We start from the raw sequence: 16,612 nt of genomic DNA on the forward strand, positions 1-16,612 counted from the left end.
TTTTTTCTTATAGATAAGTGAGAAGATCCTTCCTGGCTATTTTCTCCAAAATGAAGGAGCTATGAATATATATACCTGTTACTCACTGGACTTGAAAATAGCTCATGAGGTGACCCCAGCACTTTCCAATTCCAAAATCAGTATAGGCCTCTGTGACATGTCACAAATTAGAACTGCTCAGTGCCCACCACCAACCTCCCACTTCAACATTTGTAAGACTCCTAAGAAGATGATGGCACATCATGGTCTGCTGTCTTATGCGGAAGGACAAGGCATCACTACCTCATCCTTTTCCACATTTCCAGACAGGACTCAGACCACAGCCAGCTCAAAAGAGCTCTCAATGGCCAAAACTAGATCCATTTGAGCAACAAAATAAATAACAGTAATACTGAATTATAACCCACAGGATAAAATAAATATGAAGGAGTCCTTACTGACATGAATGAATAATGAATAAATAAGTAGAGGAGAGAAACAGGCTTTATTTTTTAAGAAGAATTCTAATTAATAAATGTAGAAAAAATGAAAGAAATAAAGAACCAAATTTAGAACATTACGGTAATAGTTGTCACAGGCAACACTGATAGATGCCAAGATCAGCAAAGAAAGTTTGAGGTGAAACAGGATATTTGCATAGCCTGAAAATTATCTTTCCAAGGTTATTTATTAATTACAAAGGGACAAATAGTAACTTTAAAGTGGAAAAACCTGGCCAACTTCACCATAACCAAGTAATCGAGGTTAACCATCACCAGTAATGAAACATATTGACATCATGTAACCCTGATATGAGATAGAAGAAAACAACATAACTTCTGTGGTACTGTCAAAAGCCATAACCTCAATGTAACCAGGAGGACACATCAGACACACCCAAATAGGAAGCATCCTACAAAATAACTGGCCAGAGCTCTTCAAAAGTGTCAAGGTCATAAAAGCCAAGGAAAGACTGAGGAAATGTCACAGATCAGAGGAGACTAAGGGAACACAATGTGGGATCCTAGAACAGAAACAGGGCATTAATAGGAAAGAATGGTGAGATCTGAGTAAACTTGATAGTTTATATAAAGTTAAGTCTGTAGCTAATAGTATTACACCAGTGCTGATTTCTTAGTTTTGATATTTGTACTATGGTTATAAAGGGTGTTAACATTAGAGAAAGCTGGGTGACAGGTATACAGGAAATCTCTGTACTATTTTTACAACTTTTCTGTGAGTCTATAATGATTTCAAAACAAAAAGTAAAAAGCAAAACAAACAGGATGTAGGATCTGAGTGTAACTGGAGGAGAACGACTCCAATTTCCTAGGTTAGTCCCATATCAGTTAACAGTTGGATTGCAGAGAGACTTCTAGGGGACAGGAAAATTAGGAAGTACACTAACATAGGGCTTACAATTTACAGTCATGTGCCACATAATGACGTTTCAGCCAACAGTGGAGTGCACATTATGACAGTGGTTCCGTAGGATTATAATGGAGCTGAAAAATTCCTGTCACCTAGTGAAGCTGTAGTCATCACGCACGTGGTTTCGATGCTGGTATAAACAAATCTACTGCACTGCCAGTCATCTAAAAGTACAGTACATATAATCATGCACAGTATATAATACTTTATAATAAATGTGTGTTACTGGCTTATATATTTACTATATTATACTTTCAATCATTATTTTAGCCTGTATTCCAACTTATTAAAAAAAAAGCTAACTGTGAAATAGCCTCAGGTAGATTCTACAGGAGGTGTTCGTGAATAAGGCAGTGTTATCCCAGGAGAGTTCAGCTCCATGCACTGTCCCTGCAGATGTTCCAGAGGGACAAGACATAAAGGTAGAAGCCAGTGGTATTGATGATCCTGCTCTGTTCGGCCTAGGCTAGGGTGTGTGTTTGTGTTTCAGTTTTTAACAAAAATGTTTAAGAGTAAAAAAAAAAAAAAGGTTCAAGGATTTTAGGATAAGGAGAGAAAAAAGAAAATATTTGTATAGCTATACAATATGTCTGTGTTTTAAACTAAGTGTCAATACAAAAGAGTCAAATATTTTTAAAAGTTTATAAAGTTACAGTAAGCTAACATTAATTATTGAAGAAAAAATTTTGAATAAATTTGGCATAACCTCAGTGCACAGTAAGCAGTGCAGAGTACCGGCCTTCACGTTCACTCACCGCTCACTCGCTGACTCACCCAGAGCAACTGCCAGTCCTGCAGGCTCCCTTCATGGTGAGTGCCCTATGTAGGTATATCCTTTTTATCTTTTACATCGTATTTCTGTCTGTTTAGACATGCAAATCCTTACCATTGTGTGACAATTGTCTACAGAATTCAGTACAGCAACATGCTGTCCAGGTTCATAGTCTAAGAGCTACACCATAGTCTAGGCTATACCATATAGCCCAGGTGTGTAGGTCACACCATCTAGGTTTGTGTAAGCACACTCTAGTATGTTCAGCAACAATAAAATCACCTAATGACACATTGCACAGAATGTATCCCTGTCATTAGGCAATACATGACTGTATTTGTGGAGATATGACATATACATGTAAAATTCTTAGTGTATGAAGAGTAAAAATTCCAGCCAAGAGCAGGAGTGATGTCTGTAACATCTAGCTCATGACTTTTTACAAAGGAAATTGCTTGTCGCTTATGTTCTCCATACAGACATGGCACCATCGGCCAGCTTTGACTACACTGATGAGAACAACCCCAGCTTGTTATAAAGATGATTTATTTATGGTTAGAATACTAAGTATATTAAGTAGGTATACATTTGTTTGTTCCACTTAACTTTCAGGGATTGTTTTATAAAATATTTTAATTATTTCTAGCTCAAACCCAGGTCTATGTGATTCTATTGCTGATATTCTTAACCCCCAGTCAGTTTCTGTGATTCCTGCCTTCCCTGTCCTAATGGCCCTACAGATATCCCCAAGTGCCTCATACCAGAAACTCCTCAGTCACTCTTTAGTTTTTCTCTCCCTTATCCTACTCTCATTTGCTATTTATTCTGCCTCCCTAGATTTATCTTAAATCTATCTCATCTCTTGTCCCATCACCATCGATTTAGTTCAGGTCTTGATCATTTTCCTTCCAGGCTGGAGCAGAAACTCCCTAACTACTATTTTCTGACCTTGAGGACCTTGGCACTGACATTATATTAGCCTATCAGGCCCTGTGGACACCTCCTTGTTAAAGAGAAAATTTTGATTCTCTATTTTAAAGATCCTAGGAGGCTAAAGGAAACAGTGATAACCTTGGAGTTTCTGCTTCTTAGGATGCATCTGGGAGCAGCCTTGCTGACTGAATCTCTTGAGTCAGAGGTCTTGGCAAATCTCACCCTGTTCTTGGCCTGACTCTCAGACACCAGCCAGTTGGCCTCCCTAGACCTTCGGTATGTTTAAACTTCTTTTAAATCTTTTTTTTTTTTTCCAAATAAAATCTAACAAAGAACCTTAAACACCCCAATACAAGTGTTGTTTTATTATATAAAATTAAGAAATTCTTTTATGTATATTTGTGTATTACTGAACATAGATAGTCTAAATATACAAATCTGGATTTGTATAAATCCAAATTATAATGTTTGTATGAAGCTCTGTCTCTCAGGCTAGAGTGCAGTGACTCAATCATGGCTCACTGTAGCCTTGACCTCCTGGGTTCAAGTGATCTCCCACCTTAGCCTCCATAGTACTTGGGACCACAGGTGTGTGCTACTATGCCCAGCTAATTTTTATATTTTTTGTAGAGACGGGGTTTTGCCATTTTGCCCAGGCTGGTCTTGAATCTCTGGGCTTATAGGCATGAGCCACTGAGCCCAGCCTACTTATTTATAATGCAAGTCGATATGTCTATATGAAAGAACTTCCCAAACTGAAACCAGGATAACTGGTTACTATGATAACATCTGTTGCACTCATGACATAGTAGGCACAGCCCTAGTGTTTGACATGTATCGGCTCTTTCAGTCCTTTCAGCATCCCTAGGAAGCAGATCAGTTATTAAACTTATTTTACAGTTGGAAGTAGAGAGAGCTTCTATAACATGCCTGAGGGTTTATGGTAAGTGGCAGAATCTAGGCTTGAATTTTAGGTAGTCTGACACTGCACAAGCCCCATCTTACTCCCCATATTATACTGCCTTTCATGATATCACACAGACTTCTGTGATAATGATGAGAATGATGAGGATAATTATATCCACACAGCATTATACCACCACCTAACATCTATTTTTTGTTCTCTCTGAGTGGGCTTTGTGCTGAGTGCTTTGAATACCATATCTTGTTGAATCCTATAGTTATCCTATGAAGTAGGCACTGTTGTGCTGATGCTGAGGCAATAGTGTAGTGGCTGCATTTGAACCCACTGCCTCCTAGCTGAATGCTATTCTATAAGTGCAAACCTCACAGGGCTGGTGTGAGAATTTAATCAGATAACCCATGTGAAGCCAGGACACCTAGCACACGGGAAGCACTCAGGTTCATTCACTCTCAAAATCTGACCCACATGGGTAAGTAGCTACAAATCTTTGTTAGGCTTACATTGGAATCTTGGGACATTCCTCCGAGAAGTTTTAAATGTAGATCAGTTCAAAGATGAATTAGTCTTGCTGTACAAGTTGGCACACTGATCATTTCCAAAGTGTAAAACATCAGCATATCACTTTTAATGTTTTAAACTGTAGTTTTAAAAATAATTATAAATGTATTTTTGAAGTGATATTTGAATCAAACTATTTTGGGGACCCTGGGATGACCTCCCAGGAACTTTACAGTTCTTTAGAACCTTGTGCGTAAACTACCATTAATAAGATCAGTATCCTTCTAAACTCTGAGCTTCTATCTCGCCTCCTTGTTCTGCCTCTTACCTCTCTCTCTCAACAGCCTGTATCCTGACCATCCTTGCCCCCAGCTGCTCTCCCAGCAGCTGAGTGGCTTTTCGGACCGAGTTCTTTTTCTGAAATGCCAGCACTGACCTCCGTGCCTCTTACCTGTGCTTCAGCCGAAGTTTAACCCCTCCTGACCACGTTGCTTTCCTGTGCTGGGGGCCAGAGGAGAGGTGTTCTGGGCTGATGAAGTTAGAGGCACTAGTGTCTGCATGGCCTGGGTCTGCACACACATCTCTGTCAAAAATAGGAAAATAAGAAGCTGAGCATGATGGTGTTCATGGACAAGAGCACAAATGAATCTTAAAAACCAAAACAGTACATGAAAATGAACCCTGGAGCCAGAGCAAAGCAGCACAGCTAAGTGCAGGGTTCTAAGCCTGCACCTAACAAAGTTCTCTGCCCCATGAAGGCGAATCCACTACTGAGTGTCGCATCTTCCTTTTTTATCTGTGTTCCTGTGAAGCAATAAAGCGTATTTCCCAATCTCAGAAAACTCAGATTTTCTAAGCAAAAAGGCAGAAAGTTATATTAACTGTTATAAAGACAAACTCCACTGTAATTTGGTTTTGGTAATAAGGAAAAAACTAGATTCACTGAAGCAAATTGTCAAATGAGGTGGTTTGAAACCAAGCCTCTGCCACCTCGCTTCTCAAGTTCACTTTAAGGAGCGGGATCTCCAAGTGTAACAGGCCTTGCTCTGTTCAGTGGGTGGCAGCTCAGAAGCACATGCCAACTCTTGAGCTTGAGCTATTTCAGATTGTTTAGATTCCACTGCACTGGGAGGCAAGCCTTTTGTGTGTCCATTTAGATCCACCCTCCCACCCCCAGCCCCTAACACATTCCCATAACTCTCTTCCTCCATACTCCCAGGGAGTCAGAGAAAAATTTTAAGCCCTACATGGCCAATGTGTTCCACCATGGGAACAGGCACATTTCTTCTCCTTCGGACAGTGACAGGTCATGAATTTCTAAGCATCCTGACTGTACTCTTGATGTCTCATCACACTGTCCCCTGCATCAGGCTTTGAAGTTTTGGCATCATCTCTGTTTGTGGGGAACCAGTGGTTTATTTTCCATTTCTGTCTTCAAGGATTTTTGTAAGCCTCTGAGATCCGACTGGTGGGCCCATAAACAGGAATCTGGAGAAGGTACAAATGAGGCCGTGCCTCCTCTGCATAGGCCCTGGCTGAGAGGGGATGGGATTACTGAACAGCTGTTAAGAATAAGCCCTGTCCATCTGGCCTTCTATTTCCTGGAACACAGAACGGAAGTGAAAGAGCTTTCTTTCCTAAATCCTAAGGCAAATGAAAGGATTTCTTTTTATTCTACAGCATGGGGGAGATGGCCAGGAGGCCAACAGGGAGGTTCCATTTCTAAGCTCAAGTTTTCATGTTTACCTTCGTTATATCTAAGCACCACCACCTCCTTCTGTACATTACTTTCCTCACTGAATTCAGGATTCTTGGCTTTGGATATATTCGATACAGTGCTAGACTTTAAGTTTGAAAACTGGTTGAGGTTAAGTCAATAATGAACTGAATACATTGGTCAAGTAAATTCTGAGTCTCAGGCTCGTCATCCATTGTAAAGTGAAACCAAGAGGCAGTGTACCACGGTTAGGAGCATGGCTCTGGAGTCTGAGTCCTGGCTCTACCCACTGAGCAGCTCTGTGACTTTGTCTTCTCTGCGCCTGTTCTGTCATCTATATAATGCGTGCATAGGAACAATCAGTGACTGGAAAGTAGATTGAAAGATACCTTACCATCCAATACCTGACAGTAAAGATTATATGAGTGTAAACAGCACCCTCCAAGACCACCCACTGGTACAACCAGGAGAGGGACTTTTCCTTTCCAGGACCCCTTTAGACCCTAACTTTGTTTGCTGGGGGAAAACAATCAAGACCAGGCCTGAGCTTTCATAAAACCTTTGTAGTATTTAATAACGTCCTCATTTTTTTACTCCATCTTTTTTTTTTTTTTTTTTTTTTTTTTTTGCACAATGTCTTGGGCACCAGAGACTGAGCTCTTTTCTCTTTCCTTTCCACTTCTCCTTCCTGGGAGATGCCTAGAGACAGAAGGCTAGGAGTGGCAGCTGTCACAGTGAAGGGCTGGCAGGAAGAGCAGACAGACCAGAAAGAGCAGGAAGCATGAGGAACATAAAATCATTCCATCGATTTAAGCATTTTCAATGCATGATTCCTTTCTACCCCAGAAAAGCAGAGACCAGTACCCCAGCACTACCCCCAAAACCATGTTGTCCTACTACTTGTCGCCTCTAGAGGACCAGTGGAAATTAGCAACTGGGTGTGAGAATCCTGAAACCCATTTTGATTGTTGTTAATCCCAACCCCCAGGCTAATCTTTGCCCCTCCTAATCTTCCGCCCTCCTGCCCTGGATGGGTTAGCTCTGGATGCCAGAAAGAGCCTGGCCACCTGGTTGAGCTGTCTGGATGCACCACACAAACTAGAAATCAGGTTGGAGAGAGTAAGTGCTAGAATCACCAGCACACCAAGCACACCTTTCCTCCCTTCAACTCTTTCTGGAATAATTTGGGCAACACACATTTTAAAAATTCATATATTCAGGCCGGGCGTGGTAGCTCACGCCTGTAATCCCAGCTGAGGCGGGTGGATCACGAGATCAAGAGATTGAGACCATCCTGGCTAACATGGTGACACCCCATCTCTACTAAAAATACAAAAAATTAGTTGGGCGTGGTGGCGGGCACCTGTGGTCCCAGCTACTCAGGAGGCTGAGGCAGGAGAATGGCGTGAACCCGGGAGGCGGAGCTTGCAGTGAGCCAGATTGCGCCACTGCACTCCAGCCTGGGAGACAGCGAGAGTCCATCTCAACAACAACAACAAAATTCATGTATTCAAAAAAAAACAAAAAACAAAACACAAAACCCATAGTGAACCTAGGTAGAAAACAGTCCTGGCATGAGTGTTGGGAAGCCTGTCATCCCAGAAACCAGGGCCTTGGAATTGTTTCTTTGCCCTTCCTTCCTTCTGCCTTACCTATACATTGAACACCTTACCTGTACATTGAACTCATGCTGTCTCTAGAATGCATACTTTCTTACCCACCTCAGGTTACTACATTAACAGCCTCAAAACAGACTGCCATAGACAAAGTCTGCAATGTGCTCTGACCTCATCAGGCAATGGTGCCCCACTGGTGCTCCAATGGTCATACATGACTCAGGCAGATTATTCCAAGTGTTTCTTTAAAATAAAAAAAAAAAGTTTGCTTTCCCATGTGCCAGATATTATTTCCATAACTTTTTTATGAAGGAAAGAATGAATGAGGGTTTAAGTCCCATTTTACAGATTGACAACCTGAGATACAGAGAAGTTATGTAAATTTGCTCAAACCATACATGGAATCATGTTCCTTTGGTACTGTCAACCACTCACTCTTCTTCCTTTCAGTTTAGCAGGTTTTTAAAATGTTCAATTTATGCCACAAATTGTGTAGGCTTTAGAATTACTAACCCAGATTTGATAGGGCATGGTGATGGTAGAATCATTAACTAAACATATTACCAAATGAGGTCATTTTTACTTAAAAGATACTAAAAGGTACAATGTCTCACTTAAAGATAACCAATGATACACTGTAGAAGCCTGAAAATCAATGAATCCAGTTCAAGTGAAAGATACTGGGATAAACTATATGCTCTCCAGGCCTATGGGGCTACTTCCAGGTCCCTAAAGGTACCATCCTCTCTTGGCTTATCCGCACTCATCCTTCAGGTTTCAATTTCGACATCATTTCCTCTACCCAGAGGAACTGTGGAAGTCGGGGTGAGGTGGCCCCTTGTGTGCTAGCAGTATAGCACACTGGCTATCGATATGCACCTCAAAGTGCAATTCACACTGGCTGCTAGTTGCCAGCTTGCTGGTCTCTCTCTTCCACAGGTCAACAAAGATAAACCAGCTCAGCTTAGTGCCCGGCACAGAGAGTTGCTCAACAAATATTTGTTGAATGACTAAAGTACAGATGACCCTTGAACAACAGGAGTTTGAACTACATGGGTCCTCTTATACGCAGATTTTTTTTTCAAACAACTGTATCCACCTCTCCCGTCTTCCCTTCTACCTCTTCTTCCATCTCTGCCACCCAAGACAGCAAGACCAACCCATCCTCTTACCCCTCCTCAGCCTATTCAACATGAAGACAATGAGAATGAAGACCTTTGTGATGATCCATTTTTGATTAATGAATAAATGTATTTTCTCTTCCTTATGATTTTCTTAGTATAATAACATTCTTTTCGGCTGGGCACAGTGGCTCATGCTGTAATCCCAGCACTTTGGGAGGCCGAGGTGGGCAGATCACGAGTTCAAGAGATCGAGACCAGCCTGGTCAACATGGTGAAACCCCATCTCTACTAAAGATACAAAAATTAGCTGGGCGTGGTGGTACATGCCTGTAATCCCAGCTACTTAGGAGGCTAAGGTAAGAGAATCACTTGAACCTGGGAGGTGGAGGTTGCAGTGAGCTGAGATGGCGCTATTGCACTCCAGCCTGGTGACAGAGGGAGACTCCATCTCAAAAACAAACTACAAAAAACAAAACAAAACAAAAAATTCTTTTCTCTAGCATACTTTGTTGAAAGAATATAGTACATAATGCATATGACATACAAAATATGTTAATCAACACACAAAATATGTTAATCAACTGTAAGGCTTCCAGTCAACAGTAGGCTATTGGTAGTTAGGTTTTAGGGTAGTCAAGAGTTGTAAATGGATTTTTTACTCTAGAGGGTCAGCATCCCCAACCCCCGTGTTGTTCAATGGTCAACTGTACTGCTAAATGTTCCACAGATCTGCAGCCTTTCTTCCCTCCTATCTCCTTTTAACTCACAAGTTAACTTGTTGGCAAAACTAACAAGACATTTCTTAGAGTTGTTTTATGTTTATGTTTCTTGCTGTTCTCCAGTACCTGTAACTCAATATTACCACTATGAGTGATGAGCTAGGAATCAAAGCTGACCTGAGAAAGTTTAGCAGAGGCTAAAAAAAATATACTGCAGTATGATCTTTCTTCTTCCAGGCAGTTAAACAAGAAAGCCAGGCCAGCCTCCCACATATTTCTTCTACTTCCCATGATGAGGACATTCATATTTGCTCCGCCTACCACACAATATTCATAACTCTAGAATATATACTGACTGCTTTCTTATTTGCTTTTTGTTTCATTTCGTTTTTGAGACAGGGTCTTGCTCTGTCACCCAGGCTGGAGTGCAGTGGCACAACCTTGGCTCACTGCAGCCTCGACCTCCCAGGCTCAAGTGATCCTCCCACCTCAGCCTCCCAAGTATCTGGGATCACAGGCATGCACCACTATATCAGGCTGATTTTTAATGGTTGGTTTTTTGTTTTTTTGTTTTTTGTTTTTTGTTTTTGGTAGAGACAGAGTCTTACTACATTGCCCGAGCTGGTCTTAAACTCCTGAGCTCAAGTGATCCACCCACCTTGGCCTCCCAAAGTGTTGGGATTACAGGCATGAGTCACCATGCCCAACCTATTTGGTATTTTAATAGTACCCATTAACTGCTTTCTGAACTGAGTTTCAGCCAATACAAGAAGAAAGGATTCCATATCATTCAGTTCCTTAGGGCTCTCTTGAACACTGTACAAATTAGGGAAGGCTGGGGAAACTGGAGTAAAAGACAAGGAACTGAGCCAGCAGTCATGGTCTCTCCAGGTCCCTTTGCTTCCTGGTTTCTATTGAGTTTGCATTTTTCTATTTTATCCTTAAAGGGGAGGATGAGATGGAGGAATCATGTCTCCTTGGCATGGGCTGTTACAACCTTAGGGAAGTGCTTGGTTTTGTCTGTTAGAATCAGCCATTTCCTCCTTTTTTGTTATGTTTCATCCAGGAGGGAATGCTTCCTCACTGGCCACCCACTTCCACTTCTGTCTCCTCCAATCCAGTGTCTACCCAGCAGCCAGTACCACCTTTCAAAAAGTATAAATGGATGATGTCATTCCCTGAGGAAATCCTGTAGCTTCCCTATGCATTTTGGATAAAATCCAGGTTCCCCTACTTGGCCTGGGAGGTCTCAGGCTCCTGCCCCTCCTTCAACTTTTCCCCTTACTGCATCCTGACCTCACTGGCCTTCCTTAGGTTCCCCAAACTTGCCAAGCTCTTTGCTTTTTGCACATGCTGTTCTCTAAGCCTGGAATATTCTTCCCAGTTCATTACTTGGCTGACCACTCCTTAGTTTCTGCTCCCAACTGGAACATCACCTCCTCAGAGACTGCCTTATCTAATGCAAATACTCTTTCCTGGAGCCCGATCTTTCTCTTTACTGCACTTATAACCACATGAAATTATTCACTTGTGTATTGTCTGCTTCATCGTTAAGACATAAGCTCAGCCAGGTCAGGGTCCACCTCTGGCTTTTCTTCAGCCTTGTTTTTTGAAACTTCTATACACCCAAGGCCTAGCACAGTGATAGGCACACAATGCATATTTGCTGAATGAATCATAGGAAACTGTAAAGGAAATAATTGTAATGCATCCAAAACAAAGTTCTATGTCATTAAATCCTTAAGGGCATTAAACTGTTCATAATATCCGTTTTGGAAAATGTGGGATCTTCTTTTCTTCTAGTTACTTTCTAGATCAGTCTCTGAGTTGATTTCTTCCTGAAAATAGAATCTAGCCCTAACTTTTGATCCTTCTCATTAGTGGCAGGCTTTCTTGGGGCAGACAAGAAAAGTTGGGAGTTGGGAGACTGTGGCCGAGCCCCTTCGACAAACAGCTGGTGTGGCTCAGTGCAATTTTGTTGCCTTATGTTTGGAGGCAATCAGAATGCTTTTTGTGATTAAGTAGACAGGATGCATTTATACAGGGCTAAGTTTGTCCTCAGAATCCTTTAGAGAAATTCCTTTTGATTTATGCTGGGTGTGTACACTCATTTATATGGCAATTTGTCTTACTTAAAGCCATGTTCTTGGTTTTCAAGTTTTCTTCTACTCTGTGTCCTTCATCCATGAATTTAGCCTTACTATTGCATCTCTATCCTGTCATCCCCCTTCTCTTGGGTTCGCAGGTCTCTAATGTCATAGTTGTAGGTTTCTCAGCACTTTTTCTCTTGAGTCTCCAGGAGGCTGAAGGCTGAAAAGACCTTAGATTAGAGGCTTTTTCAGTGTCTGAAGATTTTAGGAAGTGATGCCCTCAGGCACAGATTTCTGTTCTTAGCCAAACATAGGTGCTCTTCATTTTCTGATGACTGACCATTGATCAGCCATTTCACAGACATTCTCAATGAATTGCCCTTTCTTTTAAAGGCCCTCTTGTTCCGAATGTTACTGACCTTTTGTAACCTACACATTTAAGTCTTAACCTTCTGGGTCTTGTCCTTTCATTACTCATCTTTTTTTGCTTTTTAAGTCATTATTTACCATCTAGGAAGCTCCCTCTGCATGCCCTCAGGCCTGTATCCTATCTAGTGTTTTAGTCATAGGCATGACATTCATTTGTACTTAAAGCCTCCTCCTGTCTTTCTGCTCACCTACCCTGGTCGGCAGCTGGTTTTATTACAGGAGGCCCATACACAACCCTTCAGCTCTGCAGAGATGCACTTTGTATGTCTCAAACCTCTGTCCATTTGCACCTCCTGCTCTGGCTGCTGCTTTTTTTCACTTGATTTCCCCCTGAAACTTGCCAAACAAATCCAGGTGTTCAATATACCCCAGTAACATTCAGCATGTTTCTGACTCTTTCTGAAACCATAAGCTTAATTATCTCTAGATCTTAGCCAATGACCTCTATGTCAACCTTGCAGAAAGACGAGGAAAGGGTGGATAGAAGAAAAAGCCAAATGACCTGCCAAATCTTTTAACCTACCTAATAAATATTAATCTGCTTCAGTTTACTGCTGACATCAGTCTCTCTACCCATGGAGCCCTTTGACACAGCTAGTAGCCCAGGACAAGTGCATAAGAAAACCAAGGGCTCGCCGGGCGCGGTGGCTCAAGCCTGTAATCCCAGCACTTTGGGAGGCCGAGGCGGGCGGATCACGAGGTCAGGAGATCGAGACCCTCCTGGCTAACACGGTGAAACCCCGTCTCTACTAAAAATACAAAAAACTAGCCGGGCGCGGTGGCGGGCGCCTGTAGTCCCAGCTACTCGGAGGCTGAGGCAGGAGAATGGCGGGAACCCGGGAGGCGGAGCTTGCAGTGAGCCGAGATCGCGCCACTGCACTCCCGCCTGGGCGACACAGCGAGACTCCGTCTCAAAAAAAAAAAAAAAAAAAAAAAAAAAGAAAACCAAGGGCTCTCACAAGGGCTTTACAGCTGAACAGATGATATCTTCATGGAAGCAGTGTGCCCCTAGCTAGAAGCACGCAGAGCCTAGATCTTAAGACAACTCCGACAAGCAGTAGGCTGTGTAATGTATATGGATGATGTGGATTCCGGAGCCAGCAGCTTGGGGTGCTGTTCTGGCTGGGTCACCTAGGAAGGTGTTTGACTTTGAGCAGCTCACTTAACCTCTTGTGCCTGTTTCCTCCTCTATAAAATAAGAATACTAATAGCACCTTCATCAAAGGGTAGATGTGAGGCTTGAATGAATTAATATGTATAAAGCAATCAGAACAGTGCCTGGCAATAATTATTAAATTTTTACCCATAGAACTGAAACTTACATTTACTGGGCACATGGTATGTACCAGATTATTTGTGCTTTAAAAACACTAATTCAGTTAATCTTCTTATCATTTGAGGCAATAATCATCCTTATTTTACAGAAGAAAAGAAAAATTAAATTAAAAAGTAGAAAGAGCTATGGCTAAAGGCCTTACCCTCTCCACTACCTACCCCATTAGATTCCTTTTAGGATTACTGGGCTTTGTATACTTTGATAGGCATCAACCACATATCAAACCATGTATGCTTGCCATTTGTCCACATCACTCTTTTGTTATTCATATGAGATAAAATATATGCATAAAAACAAAACACCAGCAAGTATTCCACAATGTTACTACTGGGTGACAGGATTATGGGTACTATTTTTCTTCTCTTTTTTTCTATGTCTTGCAAATTGTTTACAATTAATGTTTATTATTTTAATTATCAGAAAAAGTAAAATGAGCCTTATTTTTTCTTAATAGAATGAGTCTAAGGGTCTAACTTTTCTACATTTTTAAAGGAAAATCCTCTCTAGGAAATGGAGGTGCCTATCCTGAGAGCTTATCTGGGCAGTAGAAAGACTTCACACTAGTTGGTGAAGGGGATTACTTTGGGAGCTCCAATAACTGCTGAAAACAGTCAACGGAGGAAGAAGCAGGGTTTCTGTGAAACTAGTATCAGTAGAGAGAGATAAATACCTCCTGAAAAAATTCAGTCTAGGCCTTTCTTTCCCTATCCTCTATCATTAGTCTACAGTGACAGATGAGCGTTCCCAGAGAACCATGCAAATCTCTGCAGCGAACCATTATTCATTACTTTAATACCAGATCATAGCTTATAAAGCACTTTCCCAAATATTATTTCATTTGGCCCTCAATAATCCTAAAAGGCAAGTAAAGAAAGTATTATTTATCCCCATTTAACAGATGCAGAGACAGCCTCATAGAGGGACAGTTATTCGCTCAAGGTCAGGACTTGTAAGCTACACGATTGGCACAGCAGGGTCCCATACTCTAATTTTTATGCTTTCTTGTTCCATACTGCCTTTGGATTCTGTGATCCTAAAAGTCCATTGACACAGTAGCAGACATTTAATACCAAATGCCTCTTTAAAGAGAAAGCTTCAGAAGAAGAAAGCAGACTTACTGAAATTCAGATGAGACCCCTCTCTCGAGTCCAACTGTCCCTAGATCTAGAGAAATGATGAAGTCCCTACCCCTGACATCCAGATGGCATTCCTGCCCTAAGAACTTTCAAGCACCAGTCACACTGCTGAAATGATGCAGGATATATTAAGATAGATATTTCAGGGCCAGGAGCAGTGGCTCACGCCTCTAATCCCAGCACTTTGGGAGGCTGAGGGAGGCAGATCACTTGAGATCAGGAGTTTGAGACTAGCCTGGTCAATGTGGTGAAACACCATCTCTATTAAAAATACAAAAACTAGCTGGGCGTGGTGGCTTACACCTGTAATCCCAGCTACTCAGGAGGCTGAGGCAAGAGAATCACTTGAACCCAGGAGGTGGAGGGAGGGTTCAACAAGCTAAGATTGTGCCACTGCACTCCAGCCTGGGTGACAGAGTGAGACCCCGTCTCGGAAAAAAAAAAAAGATATTTCATGGTGAAACCCAGAGCCTGGTCACATCTATACCCAGCCCAATCATCCATTCATTCAATCAACTATTACGAAGGGCTAACCACAGGCCACACATCAGCACTGGACTTGTGGCAAAACAGACACGATCCCTCCCTCTGTGGAATTATAAATTAATGGGAAGAAAGGCAAAATTAACGGAGTAAATATATACATACAAACCGTAAGTGCTGGGAAAAGAGACCATGAGAGCAGCCCACAATCAGCATGCCTCCCTTTCCTTGTCATTCCCTTTCACACAGTCTGTGTAGATGCTTGCTTCCCCAGTTGCATGCCCCACGGAGGGCAGGTATCCAAGCATCAGTCCTCAAAGTTGCAGTTACCTTATGGAGTGCTCTGAGCCAGGCTGGGGCCAAACTGTTACGTGCACAGCTTCCTACCATCCTTACAGCCAACCTTGAAGGCAGGTGACTTTCTGCTATTACTCCCTACTTCATACATGAGGAAAGAGACTCAAAGAAGTGCAGGAAGTTTGTCCAAATGCTGGTGAAAAAAGAATTTGAATCCAGATCTGGCTGATGACAAAGTCTATGCTCTTAACTATGATGTAATAGTCTTAATCTTATTTGGGATTCTCCTTTACTCCTTGGCCCCATGTGGTTCTCTTCCTTGGATGATGCCCAATAAGTATTTGTTTAATAAAAATATGCCAAGTGGACATGAGGCCAGCTTCCTGGTGGGTTCCCTGCAGTATCTCTCTTGTCTCATTTGAATGGGAATCACTGTCTTCCCAGAGTACAGCTCTGTTGCTGATATTCTGCTTGGACTACATCAGTATGAATATAACTCAGCCAATGCTCAGACCCTCAGCTGAAGCCACAAATTTGGGCTAACATCCTGCATCAGGGGAGTCTCATGAAAGGGTAAAGTTGGGGTCACATAGAACACATCCCAGTCAAAATACCTCTGACATGCCTCTCCTAGACTCTGCTGCATGGTGCAGTACCATTAATCATCTCCAGAAAAGCACTTTGGAAAGGAGCTACTTGTGGAGAGGAGCAAGAAAGAGAACATGCAACAAGCATGGTGGAAGTAAAGCAGGAAAGTCGATTTGGTAATCCTTCTTCCCTGTTCCCACAAAACATCAGAGAAAGGAGCACGGATGGTCAAGTAGATACTCTAAAAGGCCATATATACATGCACTATTATAGCCGGAAACATTTCTGGACCTGCAGCCAGGACACCTGTACTAGGCCCTCTCTGTATTGCTATGAGCAAGTCATTTTCATGTTCTGGGCTCCTATTTTCTCATGTGTGAAATGAGGAGGTTGGTACAGATGAGCCTGGGGTCCCTTTACCTTTAACAGTTGATGAAGCAAAGGTAAAAAGCAGGGGGAGGGCATACATGGCAAATCCCAAGTAAGAAAACATGATCTGCATACCTACATCAACAAGGGATGAGCATGTTCTACGTGCA

The 16,612-nt window shown here is 42.1% G+C and overlaps 1 protein-coding gene across 1 annotated transcript in view; it reads right to left on the bottom strand.

Annotated features, from left to right (window-relative positions):
- The window catches only part of SHROOM3 (shroom family member 3), a 203,691-nt gene that overhangs the window by 71,036 nt on the left and 116,043 nt on the right, over window positions 1-16,612 (bottom strand). The window contains exon 2 of the mRNA XM_010361721.2: window positions 4,990-5,121. The gene's annotated coding sequence lies outside the window, so the exon portion shown is untranslated. The remainder of the gene's footprint in view (window positions 1-4,989; window positions 5,122-16,612) is intronic.

This window comes from Rhinopithecus roxellana, chromosome 2, assembly GCF_007565055.1.
Source record: "Rhinopithecus roxellana isolate Shanxi Qingling chromosome 2, ASM756505v1, whole genome shotgun sequence".
In the NCBI taxonomy this organism is placed as follows: Eukaryota; Metazoa; Chordata; class Mammalia; order Primates; family Cercopithecidae; genus Rhinopithecus; species Rhinopithecus roxellana.